The sequence below is a fragment of the Camelina sativa genome, chromosome 11, assembly GCF_000633955.1.
Source record: "Camelina sativa cultivar DH55 chromosome 11, Cs, whole genome shotgun sequence".
In the NCBI taxonomy this organism is placed as follows: domain Eukaryota; kingdom Viridiplantae; phylum Streptophyta; class Magnoliopsida; order Brassicales; family Brassicaceae; genus Camelina; species Camelina sativa.
In genome coordinates this window covers 24,380,486-24,396,425 of record NC_025695.1, presented here as the reverse complement: position 1 = coordinate 24,396,425, position 15,940 = coordinate 24,380,486, and the positions used below count along the sequence as shown (strand labels likewise).

Genomic DNA, 15,940 nt, shown 5'->3' with positions numbered 1-15,940 from the left:
GCTTCAAACACTAACAACATTATTTTTTTTCGAAAGCTAACCATTAGAAGCGGCACAAAATAATATAAAGCATATACTGTGATTGTTGTCAAAAGTTAACAACCGCCGCAAACGTAACCTTTGTAGTGGATGCGTAACAACCAATGAATATGAAGTACTAAATCTATATAGTTAAGGACACTACGCCGTAAAATCTCAAGAGTTCACATTTTTCACATGTTCAAGTTCTGTAGATTTACCGGAACACTTATTTGAGAGAAGTCACCCGCGTGAATCTCACTCGCGGCGATTTCTTTCCTAAGACGGTGGGTTCTCAGTCAATTCTAGTGACGTTGAGGACCCTACGGTTCATGGTTCTTCAACCGCGACTCTGCATCTTCTCGGCGACACCATTGGATCAAGATCAAGGGAGCAGTGGAAGGGAGANCTATGATCGAACCGTCAATCATCCTGCGATCGGTTTGTCTCCCCGGACGAACCGCCGCCTATCCTACGATCGGATCGGCCCGCTTGCCAAACCGTCGCTCGTCTCATCNCCGGCGGAGTAGCGACGCAGAGTGGAAGGAGTTTCACAGCGAGAAACGAGAAACTAGTGAGGAAGATAGTTAGATTTGGGAACCGGATATTCTGGAGGTTTCGCGGGATTGGTTTCGATAGGGGAGGTAGTCTCCGATCCGGCAAAGCTAAGCCACCGTCGAAGGTCCCTTCATCTACTCCCTACTATCTCTCTCCCTCACGACTGAGCAAGAAGTCTCCTTGACGACGACGAAGAGTCTCTTTGAAACAATGATTTTGGACGATTTGATGGGATTTAGAAAATTTGGAATTTTGATAGATTTTAGGGGAGTTGATATAATTTATGGTAAAATTCTTTCAAATCCTACCTAAAACCATGAGATTTGTATTTCTGTATTTTTAACTAAACAAATCCTCCAAAATCCTCCAGAATCCCTAAAACTTATTAAAATCCAAATCCACAAACTGTTTTGAATAACAGTGGATTTCATGAGACTTTTTAAAATCCATNATGTCCGTCCGTGCCTGTCCGGCCATGCCCGTTCGGTCATGCCTATTTGGTCATGCCGTCCCATGACCGGAGACTGTCCACCACCGTCCAGCTGGCCAAGCTTAGTCGAGCTAACGCTAGCTGGACGCTAGCTGGACGAGCTGATACTAGCTGGCCTAGCTGTCCGCAGCTGGTCCGTAGCTGTCCGCAGCTGGCCTATAGCTGTCCATAGCTGGCCGATAGCTGTCCATAGCTGGCCGGTAGCTGGCCGATAGCTGAACTACTTGTTCATCGAGCTTGTTCAGCTCATTCAGCTCGTATTCCAGCTATTTGAGCTAGTAGCTTAGCTACTTAAGCTCATATAGCTATCGATTTCCTTAAAACAAACTGCCGNAGAGTCTCTTTGAAACAATGATTTTGGACGATTTGATGGGATTTAGAAAATTTGGAATTTTGATAGATTTTAGGGGAGTTGATATAATTTATGGTAAAATTCTTTCAAATCCTACCTAAAACCATGAGATTTGTATTTCTGTATTTTTAACTAAACAAATCCTCCAAAATCCTCCAGAATCCCTAAAACTTATTAAAATCCAAATCCACAAACTGTTTTGAATAACAGTGGATTTCATGAGACTTTTTAAAATCCATAATTGAATAACATATGATTTGTAACTTTTACACAATCACTTAAAATGTCAAGTTGAATACACCCTCCTTAATTGAATACCCTTTAACAAAAAAATATTCTGTAGATTTAGATCTCGATAAAATTTTACATAGTTATATTGTGTATATAAATATTGTTCATCATTGATGTGGAGCATTAAGTTTTGAAGACATGGCTTCAAGTTTTCCTATATGCGTTATTTCATCAAGCATTGTACGACTTGAAAAAGAACACCACTCGGGTCGTGAAAAGATCCATCTAACTCCTCATGATCTCGACNGTAGCTGGCCGATAGCTGAACTACTTGTTCATCGAGCTTGTTCAGCTCATTCAGCTCGTATTCCAGCTATTTGAGCTAGTAGCTTAGCTACTTAAGCTCATATAGCTATCGATTTCCTTAAAACAAACTGCCNATTTCATCAAGCATTGTACGACTTGAAAAAGAACACCACTCGGGTCGTGAAAAGATCCATCTAACTCCTCATGATCTCGACCTTCTCTATGTTTTCTATCCTCAAAGAGATCTCCTCTTCCCCAAACCCAACTCAGATAACCAAATCATCCCTCGATTAAAGGCCTCTCTTTCGACCGCATTAAAGATATATTTCCCGTTGGCTGGTCGTCTCGTCAAAGTAAGCAATCACGAAGACAACACGCTGTCGGTGTACATCGACTGTGACGGTTCAGGTGCCAAATTCGTCCATGCAAAGGCCGAATCTGTCTCCGTGAATGATGTCCTTCAGTCGTATGGCTCTGTTCCTGATTTCATATCGCAATTTTTCCCTGCAAACAACGTCGAAAGCCATGACGCCCTTGTCTCGGAGCCCTTGCTTGCATTGCAAGTCACAGAGATCAAAGATGGAGTTTTCATCAGTTTTGGTTACAATCACTTGGTGGCCGATGGTTCTTCCTTCTGGAGTTTCTTCCACACTTGGTCCAAGATTTGTCTTAACGGTTCGGTTTCTAATATTAAGCCTCTTGTTCTAAAAAATTGGTTCCTTGACACGATCGATTACCCGGTACATATTCCGGTTTCGGAGATGGAGACGCCACCACGTTGTAAAACTACAACCAAAGAGAGAATTTTTCACTTCTCCAAAAATAAAATTCAAGATCTCAAAGCGAAAGCCAACTATGAAATTGGACCATTTTTCCGAAAATCTCATCTCTTCAAGCGGTTGTGGCATATCTATGGCTATCAATCATCAGCCACAGTGGTCTCAACCGAGAAGAAGAAACACAATGCAAAGTAGCGGCGGATATGAGACAAAGGCTAAACCCTCCTCTCAAGAAAGAGTGCTTTGGGAATGTAATCGATCTCGCAACAGCCACAACCACTGTGGGAGAATTGTTGGCTCATGGTCTAGGCTGGACTGCTTTGCAAATAAGTCAATAATTATAAAACTTTTGCAAAGAATTGGACTAGAAATGTTAAAATACCAAAAATAGGGGTTAAAACTAGATTGGCTGATCATTCTTTGGTCGTCGCAAGCTCCCCACGGTCTCGAGCTGGACCTGGTAATGGTATTGGTGGTTTGCTTGTAGTGTTTCCGGGAGTTGAAGAAGGGAGTATTGATGTTCATGCGACCTTAAGTTCTTCTTTATGGTCTGATGTACTTTTGAACCTATTGACCAAATGATATGATTGGTGAATAAGATAAATCTTGTTAATGAAAAATTTGACAAATTAAATAACAAATGATCTTGAGCTTAAGTAAGAGTTAGTTAAGCTGGTTTAGAGTTGCATCAATTGGTGGATGCCTGGATGGTAATTAAGTTTAATTACTGTTGTTAGACATTGGTCTAGAACCGACTTTTTACTGAAATATTAAACCAATGTCGTTGAATACGTTATTGAGTTCGACACATGTTATACGGCGGATTAATTATACACGGCTTTAGCGTGTAACATTATAATAGTCAAACGTAAAGACTAAAAACATACATTATATTGCGCAAAGGGCCACATATTGAGCCATTATTATTATATCAAAACATATTGACAAGTACCAATGGAAAATATATATATTCACACGTCTTTTCTTAGTGACGACAAAAGTTTTTCTTAGTGACGACAAAAGCAAAAGTGTACGGTTGATATCCGTAATATATATATATATATATTTTTTTTAACCCATACCATTTTATATATAAAGCAGGCGAGAAATAAACATCCCTGCTCCGAAGTTACAACATTATCGAGCTGCCACACTAAGATTGAAATAAACGAAACCAAGTGATCAAAAGAGATTCTTCATGAAGGCCAATCCGTTGTGATCTAGTTAGCGGGTCAAGACGGCAGCGAATGATGTTCATGATGTCGGCAATGATGGATGCTGGAGACCGGGAGGAGGCATTATGAAGTCTGGCGTTTCTTTCTTTCCAGAGCAAGTAAACTGAGGCTTGAAAGGCGAGTCTGAGAATTAATGCGACATTTTTATCTCTACAAGGATTCTTCAGCCATCTAACCCCATCCTCAAACATAATTGGAGGGGTTACGTGGGCCTTAGTTGTGAATGACCACCAGACCTCCGCAGAGTAAGTGCAGTCGAAGAAGAGGTGTTGTCTTGATTCGTCATGACCACTACAGAGGAGACAAGAAGCTGGAACATGAAAACCCCAACTGATCATTCTGTCCTGCGTGAGCAACCTATCCCTAGCTGCCATCCAGACAATGAAGGCGTGTTTCGGGATTCTGTCCTTGAACCAAACTCCCTTCCACCAATTCATTCTGTTCTCAGGCGGATTTAAGTGGTGCCAAGTTTTTGATGTGGAGAACTCTCCCGCCGGTTGGGAGTCACTTATCTTCCAGAGATACTCATCATCTACTGAGTCATCCTCATATCCGAGAATTGTAGACTGAGGCAAAGAGTTCTTAAGTACATGAATGGTCCTATTTCAGCTTCTACTTCGAGCTATCCACCACTCTCCATTCCTATGAGCGTCTGCAACCACTGCAGTAATAGGTAAACCTGAAAATCTGGGGCCTTCCGGGCCTATCAACTCAATCAGTGGACCGAGGCCTGTCCAATTGTCTAACCAGAAGCTGCAGGTAATACCGGAGTTGACTTTACAGACTATAAACCATCGAGTGATCGGTCTTAGGTTGCATATACTTTTCCAGATCCAACTGCCCGAGGAGGATTGGTCCAAAGTCCAAAAGTTCAGCCTTCCGATCAAGTGGCTTCTCACCCAAGAGACCCACAGTGAGCCTCCATTAGCAAATATAAGCCAAATCAATTTCAAAATTAGAACCTTATTCCAAGGAACTAATCTCCTCAAGCCAAGTCTGCCACTCTCCTTGGGGGTGCAAATTGATTCCCAACTTACTCTCGATCCTCTTGCAGAGTCGGTGACGCCCTTCCAGAGAAAGGCACAACACATTTGCTCAATCTCTTCCAAACACTGCACTGGTAGGACGAACACTGAGGCCCAAAAAGTTATTGTGGAGTATATAACTGATTTGATAAGCTGCAAACGCCCTGCATAGGATAGCTTTTTGACCGTCCACGCAGTGAACCTGGCTCTGATCTTATCGAGAAGTGGGTGATAGTCTTGTCTTCTTAACCTTCGTGAGGTAAGTGGCACTCCTAGGTATTTCACGGGAAATGAATCCTGCTTCAAACCTAGCCTGGAAGACATGTCTTGAATGAGTTGATTGTTGCCACCATCAAGAAAAAGAGCTGTTTTCTCTCTGTTAATTCCCAGACCCGATACAGTTTTAAAGTCATCTAGAATCTCAAGAATTCCCTGCGCCGACTCCTCTCTACCATCAAAGAATATCAGGACATCATCCGCAAAACTCAAATGAGTGATCATAGGGGCATGACAACTTGGGTGTAGCCAAACCTATTTGTCATAGCCCCATAGTCTAGTTTTTTGGACAGAATATCCATTGCCAGGACAAATAGGAGAGAAATGATAGGATCTCCTTGCCGAAGCCCTTTTTCCCCTGAAAGAAGCCTACTAACTCACTATTGATAGCTACACTGTAACTCGGAGAGGTGAAGCATTCCCGAAGCCAATGAATGAACATGTCGGGCATGTCCATCGCTGTTAGGATGTTGAGCAGGAACTCCCAATTCAGATTGTCAAATGCCTTAGTGATGTCTATCTTAAGGCAACCTCGAGAAACATTTCCCGGAGCATGAAACCCATTCACCAACTCAGATGCCAATAGAACATTCTCACAAAGCAACCTACCCTTTCGTAATATATTATTCTCTTACTATTTGGTTTCTCTATATATTTGTAATTTCAATGGGCACAATTCTATTCACACCGCAACTTTTCATATCTTCAATTTTGCATGGCCACCCACCTCAGAATAATGCTTGCCTGTACTAAAAATCGCAATGTATGGTATCAAGTAAGGTTGAACATTGGGTATACTAAAGCACCAAAGGATTTTGAAGTTACAATAAACTCTTTTAGTATGGAGACTGGAGAGAAAACATTCCCGGTGTTGGTAAATCTACTGTTGAACCTCCGTCCACCGAAAGGAAGATTTTGAAGATCCTGACTCCAACCAAGATTTATGTTATGATATATAATACTAAAATTTAAATGAAACTGGACAGTGGCTAGGCTAGGTGTATAATTGTACTGTAAATCGTTGACAAAAAGAAAACAAACACAAATTCTACAATAGATCCTGAACATGTGAAAAATGTGAACTCACGAAAAATGTATAAATGTTTTGTAATATATTGTAAATACTTTGTAAACTTGATAAAACCTTATAAACACTTTATTAAATTTTATAAATATTTTGATCGAGCCTCCAAAATTAATAATAGTTACCATTTATAAATATTTTTTAAGACTATCAAAATTTCTAAATTATTAAAATTTAGGGTGATATTTTTTAAACCGACCAACTAAAAATGTATTTTTGAAAAGAGATATAACAAAAAACTAACATTTTCAAAAAAAAAAAAATTAATTCTTTAATTGATATTTTGGCATTTAGGGACTTGTGCGGGATTTTCAGATATTTGGATATACGAGTTTAGGGCTATAATCTGATCGAGTATTTTTATCTTTGGATCAGTTTCGTTACCCGGAATATTTAAAAAGTCTTAAAATATGTATCAGGAGGAGGTGCTGACCGAAAACGGTAAAGTTTTAGGTGTTTTCAAGTGCATGTGTCAACTAATATTAGGAGGGTGTTTAGGAAAGTGTTGATCGATACCAGTGACCATCGAACATGGATTTTGTTTTCTTTGTTTCTATGTTTTATGGCTTGTATGCAGTGGCGGACCTACGTTATGGATGGTGGTGGCAAGTGCCACAAGTAACAATTGAAATATATAAAAAAATTTACACTAAACAAAGTTATTTAAGTGGCAAAGTGATTAACATTCGCTTGAAAAACCCTTGAGGTAAGGGGTTTAACTCACTTATCCTACGAATTTTCCTCACTAATATTTTATGCTGGTTCCACCCCTGCTTGTATGTAGATAATTAGTATGATATATTGTCTCGCTAATTACTTTTGGTAATATTTACTTATCTCTCTTTTTATGGTGCACGTAAAATAAAGTGTGATATTAAGATCATAGACAATGAAGAGGAGAATGATGTAAACACAAACGGGTGGTTGTTTCGTTGGGGTCTTTGTTAGGATATTAGTTATTGAACAATAATTGTTTAAAATTAACATTAAGTTGTTGGTTTATGGTTATCTTTTATGTTAGTTTTATTTGTTGGTTAGTTGTCTTAGTCTAACCGAAGAAATTAATTAATAAATTAAGGAGTTATTAATTAATAGATTAAAAAATAAAAGACAGGTCTAGTTGTTTCACCTATAATAATTTATAAGACACTGAACCACGATTATATCAATTGTTCCTTCAATAAATATAAAATCTTTGATATTTCAAAGTTCAAACTAATAAAATAGAACAAGACAATGCTTATTAAATTTATATATATACAGATATTTTAACGTAGAAGAAAATGTTATATAATGTATATGGTGTAGAAAAATTTCGAAATAAGAGAATGTAAAATAGGAGGGGAAGGATGGCAGAGACACTTTGGTGGAGGGTGAAGCAAACAAGGAGGTAGGTGTGTGTTTGGGGATTGGCCATTCGTACAACTCATTCTTTGTTCTCCCTTGGAGTAACCGGGCCTCCGTTTTGAGATCCGTCACCTCAAAATGAGCCGGAAAGAATGCTACAGACACTTGGTTAAAATTACACAAACGGTAAACAGAGATGAAGTTCTTAGCAACATTGGGGACAGATAAGACATCATTTAAACAAAGAGGTTTAACAGGAGTAGAGAGAAAAGTGAAACCCGTATGCGAGATAAGAAGGTCGGAGCCATCGGCAATGGTGACCTCTTCACCACCATTGTAAAGCTGATGGAGCGACAGATTATTCAGATCAGTCGTGAGATGATGGGTAGCACCCGCGTCGAGAACCCAGTTGGGGTTGGCCGGCGAAGCGGCAGACAAGTGTGCACGTGGTTGCCAAGGAACTGGTGCCGACGAAGATGACGAGAGTTGAAACTGGGAACATCGTTTGGCACTATGGCCATGTACACCACACAGTTGGCATCGACCCTGATATCCACCACGAGATGGTGAGGACGAGAACCGTGGCGTAAACTGCTGCTGTTGCCACGTTTGATTATCGCGAGACGTTTGACGAGAGGAACCTCGAGCATAGCCGCGGCCGCGATATTGAACCACATTAGCAGATACTAGAAGCAAAGGAGACAGCGTAGACATCAACGCCTTCAACTTGTTTCTTGGTACAACAACTTTTCTAACACTTGAGGAAGAGAAGGATATTTCTCATGTCCTTCGAGTTGGTCCACCACACGATTATAGTCTTCCGGTAGACCTGAGAGGATTTTCTCGAGCTGATCCTCGGGAGACATAGGATTGTCGAGATGAGCCAGCTGATCAAAACGCGTTGTAAGCCCTTGGAAATAATCCTCAATGGACTTGTCACCTTTGATCCATGCTTTGATCTGCTGTTGCACCTGTTGAACAGCAGAGAGACTGGGAGTGGCGTAGATCTGTTTGAGAGTGGACCAGATCTCGGCCGATGTGTTGGTGGTAGAGAGAAGTGGCTGCACGGAGTCGGAGATCACGCCTAGTAGGGCGCTGTAGATAAGACGGTCTTGCCAGACCCAGATCTTGTAGTCCGGATTAGCAGCAGTGACACCGGCCGTAGTCACGGTAGAAGGTGGGACGACAATGGTATTGTCGACATAGCCTGTGAGGTCGTAGCCATCAAGAAGGGCTTGAACCTGCCTGCTCCACATCAAGAAATTGGTACTCTTGAGTTTGTTGACATTAGTCATATTGATGGAGGTAAGGTTTTGTGTGTCAGAGACAGCAATGGTCTCACTTGAGGTTGACGACATGGTGAGCGGCAAAAAAGAGAAAATTTTTGAAAGGGAGGCTGAATATCGTGGCTCTGATACCATGTAGAAAGGGAGGCTGAATGATTCTATTAGATGTTAGGTTTACAATATATATAGTGTACACAAGTTATAATATTTACTACTAGGATTTAACCCGCGATACACCGCGGGACAATATTTTTAATTTTAAAATTTATATTGTATTTATTTGTTATTTTATTATTGTTTTATTAATTTTATAAATATAAAATTTTACATGTATTTGATATAAGTATTCAAAGTATAGAATTTTTGTAGTGTTTTCAAGGTTTTTAACTCGTGTGGTATATGTATAGTCTAGTAATGCATTTATCTCCTGGTACACATCTAAAAGTGTTTTAAAAAAAAAACAATTCCACTTAACTCCTTATATGGGATTAATGCCAATCCGTCTCACCAAAATCAAAATAAGTTTTTGCGAAAAAATAATAATCAAAATAAGTTTTTGCGTAAAAAGAATAATAAAAAAAAATAATCAAACATACCGTGTAACCATGTCTTTTTTGAGTGATGTGTGGATTTTCATTCCCTGAAATAATTAAAGCAGCATAGTAAGATTCATGTGAAAATAAAAGAGAATAATGGAAATTATGTTTTTGTGTGATTCTTACAGTGCCAAGATCAGCTTCAGGGTTTCCGCAGTGCTGCTTGTGTATTGACGCCATAAGTGAAGGACTTTCACTTGCACCCTCCACGCCGTCTTGTAAGGGCGGACATCTCTCAAACAACCAAATGTTGCAGCCATTTCTCTTTTAGATATGAGGTTGTAGGTTTTGGTTGTAGATGTTTTGTATAGTTTTTGAAAGTTGATATTTATATATCTAAATATGCTTGATGAGGAAGGGGTCTTTTATCGAGACCAATAAAAGCTAAATTTAATTGTATTCCGTTTTTAGTTGTTTATATTATTACCAAACAATATTCAGTTTCTAAATAAAATATATATTGAATTAAATGTATGTCTTATTGCTAAAGTTAAATATTTGTGAATATTGGTTTTCAAATCATTCTAAAATTGGATTTTCGGTTTAGGAAATTTATTAATGTTGATATAATTATGGAGATTGTAAACTTTTTGTTACGGAAAATCTGTTGTATGTCATTTAAATTTGAGAGATTCTAGCATCCATAAAAATAGTTTTGAAGATTTAATGGGTTAAAACTTTAATGGGTAGAGTTATTTTTGGAAAAATCGGAATGTATATATGTTGTTAATATTTTATGGCAATAAATGTAACAAATGTTGGTCAATTTAAGAAAGTTTAGTATTTGAGTTTCTCTACAATATTATTTATGAAATTATTTTAAGGGTTAATGTTGTAAATAAAACAAATAAAATAATCAAAACTTTAAAGGCATAACACAAAATGTACTTCAAAAATAATAATATAAATTGTCTTCCTTCCATGTCTATATCCTATATATGATCGGTTCTTTAAGCTGATTCAGAAATTGAAGAATTTATATGGATATATCAAGAATATGAACGAAAACACCACAAATGCAATGATCCTAACAAAAGTTGAATCGAATAGAACATTTGACAAATTTGATTAAGATCTGTCGGAAGCCTAATAAACTCCAAATTTGACAAATAAAATTTGACGAACACGTTTTCGGTGGATATCCAATATTATATATTATTCTTCTACTATTTGGTTACTCTCTCTCTTTATAATATATGGGCAGGCGCCGCAACTCTATTGCATGTCAAACAATACATAACTGAGAACTAGAACGTATGGTATCAACAAAATCTAAAGTTGGATACCCTATAGAAGCAGCAAAGGATTTTGTACTAAACCCTTAGAAAAATAAAAAACGCACCACGAAAAACGCAAAATGAAAAACCAAACTTTCCCCAACTCCATGTTCTGAGTACCAGTCTAGGAAGAAACTAGCTATGTTAATCGATCCAAAGAGATTAAGAATTTCATTATCCGAAAAAGACATATGTTAGATATTAATTAGACGTATGTCATATAGTTAGTTACAAAAAAACATATTTTAGATATTAATTAGACATATGTCATTTAGTTAGTTACAAAAAAAAAAAATTGTTCAAATATTTGTGAATTAAGATTTTTTGGATATACATCCTTTGGATCGACAAAAATCGACCTAAAAGAACAGATCTAAAGATGGAAGTGGTGGAGCACGTACCTTAGGCTGATTATAAAATTAGAATTATCGAGAACTATTTGTTATATAGCTTATTAGGTCAAATACTCAAATGGTTATTGCATGATGGGATGATGAGTTCGATACCTCCAATTTCATTTTGCTTTTCGGTTTAAATTTTTTATGGTTCCTCTTTATATAATTACAGTTTAACTTAAACATATATCGTGATAAGAAATATTACGTTTCACACAATTTTACTCGGATCGGAATGCAACTATATATAGGGTTCTTTAAGCTGATTCACGAATTGAAGAATTTATATGGATATATCAAGAATATGAACGAAAACACCACAAATTCAATGATCCTAACAAAAGTTGAACCGAACAGTACATTTGAAAATTTTGATTAAGATCAGTCGGAAGCCTAATAAATATTTTGTGGATATTGTTTACTGTTCTATATGTTTGTTCTTAAGCATGTACGATGCGTTTGGAACTATCTACGTAAATCACTAGAGTAAACGACACTCCGTCCTGTAACATCAACAGACAAACGGGTCACAATATCCTATTTCATTTTTTCTTTATAATATTATAATATATCATATCATATCATATTATATCAACATTTATGATTTTTTTTGGTAGAAATATCAACATGTTATAAAAATGTTGATATTTTATATCAACATTTATGATGGATAAATATATATAGAGTTTTAACCAACAATAAAACAATCTATATTTTTTTATAGAGTCCACATTTTGGCCACAATAAAAAACTATATATATTTATCCATCATAAAGGTAGAGAGCATAAAGTCTTATAGGTATGGCTAGCTCTAGTTTTCCAATGTGTCTTTTTTTTTTTTGTCAGAAGATTTTCCATTATAAAATACGATTGTGAACTACAAGGGCGGGATGCGTTTTTGAAACACTAAACTGAAGGAATAAAGAGATATCCCCAGAAACGAAAGCCCAAAAGAGGGAAACTACACCCAAACGAGGAAAACTTATACAGAAAAGCAAACTATGGAACCTGAAGGAGCCACTAATGGTAGAGTCCCAAAAAAGCCCAAACAAGTGAACCATGGAGAAGGCTAGTTGAAGTAGAACGAATCGCGGGACTTGACAGAGAATTTGACGAAGGAGGATGAACGCACTAGCTCAAGGAAGCCGACCAAACCAACCTTCTAGCAAAACCGGAGGAAACCCAAACAAGTGGGTAAAATGTACCATCCACAATTGCAATAAGAGGAACCCGATTGAAAACTCAGCCATGGAAGGGCAAACAGAGACTAATCACAAGCAAAATCCAAAACAAATTACCAAAGCAGAACAAGTCAACCAGTTTAACAACCAAATCAAAGAAGAGAGGCCATAAAAAAGCTGATACCGGATTGCAAAAAAAGGCCAACCCGTAGATTAAGGACCTCTAAATCCAAAGATCTAGCCTAAACCAACGATTAAACTGTCCTAAATTGAGAAAAACCTAAGCGAACAAACAAAATAAAAACCAAAACCAAGTCACTCAACACAACCAAAGGAGGAGGAACCCAAAAACAATGAGGCCGTTGTCGCAAAACCAAAGAGACCTTCAAAGCTAAGACAGGGATACAAGAAACTGACTAAAAACAAGCTTCAAGCGAGACAGATCCACTGCAAAGCCAACAAAATCCAAGAAAAAACTCTTCAGAACCACCTTGAGAGCAAACGGAATATGCGACAAATCACCACTGACTCAAAATCAAACGAGAACAGAGCTGATGAGCTAGAATGTCGAGACATTAGAACCAGATCGGGAACCTGAAACCTCCATGACCAGATCAGAAGGACGAGAGGGAGCCACCAGGGAAGAGATCCACTTTCGAACATCAACAATCGGCCACCAGTCCTCCGTGATAGTCACCACGCAGGGAAGAACTATCGTCATCGAGAGGAAGGGACAAAGGGTGGAGACGACGGAGCTTAGGATTGACAAAACTAGGAAGAAAAACATGGACAACCTAAAACAAAAAGAAACTGGAGCCGACGATGGTGCTGTGGAAGCCACCCATCGCCGGCCATCGGAGAAAAATTCTTGGGTGACGGTTAGGGCGAATGCTTCTTCTTCAAGAGAGAGAGTTTTTGACCGAGGTGCTTTTCCAATGTGTCTATTTGATATGAATAATTCATTTATTTATATGTCACCAGTTTTGATATCTTCTTCTCTACAGGAACAAAATGGTAGAAGTGATCGTTATTTCTTCAAGCATGGTACGACCGAAAAACAAACACCATTCGATTCGTAAAAAGGTCCATCTAACTCCACATGATCTTGACCTTCTTTATCTTTTTTATCCTCAAAGAGGTCTTCTCTTCCCCAAACCTGACCCTGAAAACCTTATAATTCCTCGATTAATGGCCTCTTTTTCGACTGCCTTGAAGATTTATTTCCCGTTTGTTGGTCGTCTCGTCAAAGTAAACAATCATGAAGACAATACCGTGTCGTTTTACATTGACTGTGATGGTTCCGGTGCCAAGTTCGTCCACTCGAAAGCCGAATCTGTCACCGTCAAAGATGTACTTCAATATCATGGTTCTGTTCCTTCTTTTTTAAGGAATTTTTTTCCTTCCAACAATGTCCAAAGCTGTGACGCCCTTGTCTTGGAGCCCTTGCTTGCGTTGCAAGTCACCGAGATCAAAGATGGAGTTTTTATCAGTTTTGGTTACAATCACTTGGTGGCGGATGGTTCTTCCCTCTGGAAATTCTTCAACACTTGGTCCAAGATTTTTCTCAACGGTTCGGTTTCTAATAGTAAGCCTCTTGTTCTCAAAAATTGGTTCGTTGACACAATCGATTACCCGGTGCATATTCCGGTTTTAGAGATGGAGACGCTACCACGTTGTGAAATTTCAACTAAAGAGAGAGTTTTTCACTTCTCAAAGAAGAAAATTTTAGATCTCAAAGAGAAAACCAACAACGAAATTGGCACCACAAATCTACAAATCTCGTCTCTTCAAGCGGTCGTGGCATATCTTTGGCTATTAATCATGAAACACAGTGGTCTAAACCGAGAAGAAGAAACGCAATGCATAGTAGCGGCGGATATGAGACAGAGGCTAGATCCTCCTCTCAACAAAGAGTGTTTTGGGAATGTAACGGCTCTGCCAACGGCGACAACCTCTGTGGGAGAGCTGTTGGAACATGGGCTAGGCTGGAGTGCTTTGCTAATAAGTAAAAAAGGTGAGGTCAGAAACGAAGGAAAGTTACGAAAATTTTGCAAAGAATTGGGTTACAAATGTTAAGATACCAAAAATAACGGTTGGGAGAAGATTGGCTGATAATTCTTTGATCATCGCAAGCTCTCCACGGTTTGAAGTGTACGATAATGATTTCGGTTGGGGGAAACTGATTGCGGCTCGAGCTGGCCCAGCTAATTGTACTGGTGGTATCCTTGTCATGTTTCGGGGAGTGGAAGAGGGGAGTATTGATGTTCATGTGACCTTTAGTTCTTCTTTATGGTCTGATATCTATCTTAACATTTTTGAAGTACATTTTTGTGTCATCCTCTCTTATTTTTGTATCTAAACAAGTCTCAATTAAATTCTCTACAATCATTACAACCAAACACAATCATTTCCTTATTTGATAATATTAATTTCCTAAAAACTATCTACCTAATTTAAATCAATATGTTAGATTAAAATATAATTCTCCTTGCACTTTTATTTAATCTTATATTTAATTATTTCAATTACTATTTAATACATAAAGTTAATAAAATTTTAGATTTTTTTCAGCATATGATGTGATTTGAATTTTTATAAACGGATATATATTTTAAAATTTTTCTTAGGATATTTATAACCAAACAAGTAAATCCACATATAGAGCTCGAAATACATTTTTAAAGTACAATAGGGTGCCATCATTTTTTGGCTTTTTGCCAACTTCAGGTCAGATTTTTAACTAAAATTATAACCGATTCAATTATCCGGATCGTTCTTAAGATTACCGAATATTTTGGGCCGGTTTTTAATTCATAGCATACTTATTTACATCCAATTAATGCCAATTAATGCTCATTGTATCTTAGAAAAGATCTAATTTACATGCCAAATTTTTAGGGCTGAGTTTGACAAAAAAAATTGATAACACAAATTTTGTAATCACATTCCTATAATATAGCAACTAATTCAAGATGAATACATTTTAGGAAATATCTAATTTGCGTTTAATAAACGATTACATATTTGCTAAGTTCTTATTAGCTTTAAATGTACACTATTAATGCAATAATATCAATTGAGAATCAAAATAAGAATATGTCATATCATTCATTCCTAAATCATAAAATGTATATTCTCAACTTGCGAATCAAAAGTTTATACAAAACCTATCTACAACGGTTAACAATATATATATAGATGCAATTCACCATCGGCTACAAGCACCACTTAACTATTACAGTATCATATCAACAAAATAATAGACCCGTGGTATACCACAGGGTAAAACCTAGTACTAGAGTAAAAGTTTAAGCTTCTCATGTTTTCTCTACTCCCTATAAGCTGCATTTGTTGTAAAAACAGTTTTTTTTTTGTTGAATATATTTTTACATTCATATAAAAATAGATATATACTAGTGAACCGATTATATGACCAGTTTAATTAGTTTTGGATAAACATTGGTTTAGAATCGAACTTTACTAAATATTCTATCGAATTAAACA

General features: G+C 37.5%; 2 pseudogenes; both read left to right on the top strand.

The window, feature by feature from the left end:
- Window positions 2,081-3,332, top strand: LOC104728287 (annotated as a pseudogene).
- LOC109127332 lies at window positions 13,433-15,340 on the top strand (annotated as a pseudogene).